The sequence below is a fragment of the Sciurus vulgaris genome (genome assembly GCF_902686455.1).
Source record: "Sciurus vulgaris genome assembly, chromosome: 9".
Classification (NCBI taxonomy): Eukaryota; Metazoa; Chordata; class Mammalia; order Rodentia; family Sciuridae; genus Sciurus; species Sciurus vulgaris.
Genome location: NC_136469.1, coordinates 1,255,108 through 1,260,229, shown reverse-complemented (window position 1 = coordinate 1,260,229; position 5,122 = coordinate 1,255,108).

The following is a 5,122-nucleotide window of genomic DNA, read 5'->3' as shown; positions in this document are numbered from 1 at the left end:
TGCCCATTGGAAACTCATACCAAGGGAATATCTGAGTGCAGTCTTTATGCAGGACAGCAGCAAACAAGGTGGGGCCTGGCTGGTGGAGTGCGCACAGATCATCTTTCCTAGCTTGCTCACACTTTCCTGACTTCCATAGTAAATGCTCAGTGATCGACTCCCCCCTCTTCTTATTAGGGATATCAGCAGCCACCCACCTAAACTTCCATATCAAATATCCCAGGTTCCAGCTCTCTCCTGTTTGTGCATTCTAGGAAAGGAGGGGCATCCCACCAGAGTTCGATGCTTCAAAATTCAATTATCACCTATCCCACTGAGCTGCATTGCATGCTTCCCTACCCTGAACTGTCAACAGCCATCATTTTGGGTAGAAGGTAGGGCCCTAGGTGAGTTTCCTGACTCAGCAAAATCCTGGGTGAGCCCAGTCCTGGAGGAGCAGGTTTGGAGGGCTATACTGCTGGGGCTGGTGCAAAACTGGGTGACACCCAGTAGCTAATTGCCTACAGAAGTTTCATGGTGGACCATCGACTATTATGACATGCGCGGCCACACCAAAACAGCGCCACCTACTGGGACTGGAGGGTAGTGTAGGCTGTCAGGCGTTAGCCTGGTCCCTTTTCCTGGATGGAGCTGGATTGACCAAAGGCACATGGGGCTGCACCCCCAACACAGTCTGGCACCTCTTCTCCTGGGACAAGATGGTGAGATCATCTTTCTTGAAAAGAGCAGGTGTATGACACTTGCTCCTGTCGTCTTACCTATTATCATCACAACTGAGCCAGTGCTTGTCTTGAATCTTGGTCTGAAGAATCTTGGACCAGAAGCTACTCTGTTTGCCATGGGTACCAGGATGTCCTCGTGCTGTCATTATGCCTTTCTGTGAAGTCAGGCAGTGTCTGTAGCACAGCTGATCTGTCAGGATGTCCACTTGTCAAGACCTATGTTGCCCAAGGCCCAGAAAGAAGGCCTGGGGAGAGAAACCAAGTGCATTCTCCCATAGGTGATGTGAACATCTACGCCCTTCAAACCCAACCTGCTGGGATCCAACCACTTCCACTTTGGATATTTGCGCTCTGGTGTCTTTTCCTCTCATGTCGCAGGTGCACTGGTGACAACGTTAGCCCATTCTTAAAGTCAGATCAAACAAGGGTAGAAGGATTTGGTTTTCTTCAACTGATCTTACTGTAGTAAATCTTGAGAGAAAAGCTCCAAACATAACCACTGGAAACTTGAGTATTGCATGAGGATTTTTTTTCTTCAAATATTATTCCTGTGATCACAGATCCCACGAGCCATCACGACTTCCCTTCGCCTATTTATATTTATAGAAAGGGTTTTTCTGATTTGCTTAGGCAAATTAGAAATCAGAAAATGCCTGGAGAAATAAGTAGAGTGAGAAAGAATTGAGAAGATTGTGGTTCTAATGGCTTGGGGTTCAGGAGTTTATGATCCAAAAAATATCCTTTTATAATAATGACCTGAGCATGTAACATTTCCATCACGTGTCTGCCTCTCCTCCAGCCCCAGGCCACCATGAATCACTGGGATCATTGTCTGCTCAGTGTCAAACTACGGTGGTTTTCTTCTTCATATAGGAAAAAACTTTTCCCGTCTTGATAATAAGCCAACGCTTCCGGTTGGATTGTATTCTAAAGTGAAATTAATTCTGAGGGACCCCCTTGCACTTTCCCTGGAGCCTTGTGCCGGGCAGTATGCATGTCGCTAGCAGGACCACTTACACGGAGGCAGCTCGGCCTTTATTTCTGTATCTAAACGTGAGTTGCAGGGTCACATGGAAATCATAAGGAGAACTTCCAAGCGCAGCTGAGTTGTTAAGCAGCAGCAAACAAGGTGGAGCCTGGCAGGTTCAGTGAGCACGGAAGAACTGTCCTTGCTTTTCATCCATTTCCTGGCTTCCATCACCAGTGCTGAGTGGTTGTCTCCCTCCTCTCCTCTTTATGGTCCCAGCATCCACAACTCCACATGGAAATCGAGCTTTCCAGGCTCCAGGTCTCTGCTCTTCGTGTCCTCAAGGGAAGGAGGGCATCCCACAGAGCCAGTGTGATGTTCCCAATTCAATCACCACCTCGCCCACGGAGCTGCACGGCATGCTCCCCGCCCTGAGCTGTCGACAGTCATGATTCCACGTGACTACAGGGCGCTGACATGGGAAACCCGGGGAGAACCCAGCATGGTTGAGCAGCGTTGGAATACAATGCCTCTGTAACTGGCGGTGAGCTGCGTGACCCACGCACCCCCCACAAACCTACGTCCCTCCCCATCCGCTGGATATGGCGTGGCTAACTGGCTATAGCAGGATGCAGGTGGCGAGGCAGCAAAGATGCCTGGTGTGGTCAGACAAAGCAGTGGGACCCAGTTGGATCGGAAGGCAGAGGTGCTGCATTTTTCAGCAGGTCCCTTGTCCTGGACCCAGGAGGATGCATCAATGTCCCGTGGGTGTTCGAGGCAAACACACCCTGTCCTCTTCTCCTGCAGAAGATGGTAAAATCGCATTTCTTTTCTTTTCTTTTTTTTAATTTATTTGTATTGTAAACAAATGGGATACATGTTGTTTCAGTTTGTACATGGAGTAACAGCATACCATTTGCATATTCATATATTTACAGAGTAATGATGTTTGATTCATTCCGTTACTTTTTCCCTTCCCCCCCACCCCTCCCACCTCTCTTTTCCCTCTACACAGTCCCTCCTTCCTCCATTCTTGTCCTCCTCCCACCCCCCATTACGTGTCATCATCCACTTATCAGTGAGATCATTCGCCTTTTGGATTTTTGTGATTGACTTATCTCACTTAACATGATATTCTCCAATTTCATCCATTTACCTGCAAATGCCATAATTTTATTATTCTTTATAGCTGAGTAATATTCCATTGTATATATATACCACAGTTTCTTTATCCATTCATCAATTGAAGGGCATCTAGGTTGGTTCCACAGTCTGGCTATTGTGAATTGAGCAGCTATGAACATTGATGTGGCTGTATCTCTGTAGTATGCTGATTTTAAGTCCTTTGGATATAGGCCGAGGAGTGGGATAGCTGGGTCAAATGGTGGTTCCATTCCAAGTTTTCTAAGGAATCTCCACACTGCTTTCCAGAGTGGCTGCACTAATTTGCAGTCCCACCAGCAATGTATGAGTGTACCTTTCTCCCCACATCCTCGCCAACACCTATTGTTGCTTGTATTCTTGATAATCACATTCTAATTGGGGTGAGATGGAATCTTAGGGTGGTTTTGATTTACATTTCTCTTATTACTAAAGATGGTGAACATTTTTTCATGTTTGTTGATTGCTTGTAGATCTTCTTCTGTGAAGCATCTGTTCATATCTTTAGCTCATTTGTTGATTGGGTTATTTGTATTCTTCGTGTAGAGTTTTTTGAGTTCTTTATATATTCTGGAAATCAGTGCTCTATCTGAAGTATGAGTGGCAAAGATATTCTCCCACTCTGTAGGCTCTCTCTTCACATTGCTGATAGTTTCCTTTGTGGAGAGAAAGCTATTTAGTTTGAATCTATCCCAGTTATTGATTCTTGCTTTTATTTCTTGTGCTATGGGAGTCCTGTTAAGGAAGTCTGATGCTAAGCCAACAAGTTGAAGATTTGGACCTACTTTCTCTTCTATAAGATACAGGGTCTCTGGTCTGATTTCAAGGTTCTTGATCCATTGAGTTGATTTTTGTGCAGGGTGAGAGATAGGGGTTTAGTTTCATTCTGTTGCATATGGATTTCCAGTTTTCCCAGCACCATTTGTTGAAGAGGCTATCTTTTCTCCATTGCATATTTTTGGCACCTTTGTCTAGTATTAGAAAATTGTATTTATTTGGGTTTGTGTCTGTGTCCTCTATTCCTTACCATTGATCTACCTGTTTATTTTGGTGCCAATACCATGCTGTTTTTTGTTACTATTGCTTTGTAGTAGAGTTGAAGTTCTGGTATTGCGATACCCCCTGTTTCATTCTTCCTGCTAAGGATTGCTTTAGCTATTCTGGGTTTCTTATTCTTCCAGATGAATTTCATGACTGCTTGCTCTATTTCTGTGAGGTACGTCATTGGGATTTTAATTGGAATTGCATTGAATCTGTATAGCACTTTTGGTAGTATGGTCATTTTGACAATATTAATTCTGCCTATCCAAGAACATGGGAGATCTTTCCATCTTCTAAGGTCTTCCTTAATTTCTTTCTTCAATGTTTTGTAGTTTTCATTGTAGAGATCTTTTACCTCTTTGGTTAGATTGATGCCCAAGTATTTTATTTTCTTTGAGGCTATTGCAAATGGAGTTGTTTTCCTCATTTCCCTTTCAACTGTTTCGTCACTTGAGTATAAAAATGCTGTAGATTTATGCGTGTTGATTTTATAGCCTGCTATTTTGCTGAATTCATTGATGAGGTCTAGAAGTTTTCTGGAGGAGGTTTTTGGATCCTCTAAATATAGAATCATGTCATCAGCAAATAGTGACAGCTTAAGTTCCTCTTTTCCTATTCGTATCCCTTTAATTTCTTTATTCTGCCTAATTGCTCTGGCTAGAGTTTAGAGGACAATGTTGAATAGAAGTGGCGAAAGAGGACATCCCTGTCTTGTTCCCATTTTTAAAGGGAATGGTTTCAGTTTTTCTCCATTAAGAATGATGTTGGCCATGGGCTTAGCATAAATAGCCTTTACAATGCTCAGGTATGTTCCTACTATCCCTATTTTTTCTAGTGTTTTGAGCATGAAGGGGTGTTGTATTTTGTCAAATGCTTTTTCTGTGTCAATTGAAATAACCATATGATTCTTATCCTTAAGTCTATTGACATGATGGATTACGTTTATTGATTTACAGATGTTAAACCATCCTTGCATTCCAGGGATGAACCCCACTTGATCGTGGTGCACGATTTTCTTAATATGTTTTTGGATATAGTTTGTCAATACTTCGTTAAGGATCTTTGCATCTATATTCATCAAGGATATTGGTCTGAAATTTTCTTTCCTTGATGTGTCTTTTCCTGGTTTGGGTATGAGGGTGATATTAGCTTCATAAAATGAGTTTGGTAGGGGACCCTCCTCTTCTATTTCCTGGAATACTTTGAGAAGTATTGGAATGAGATCTTCTTT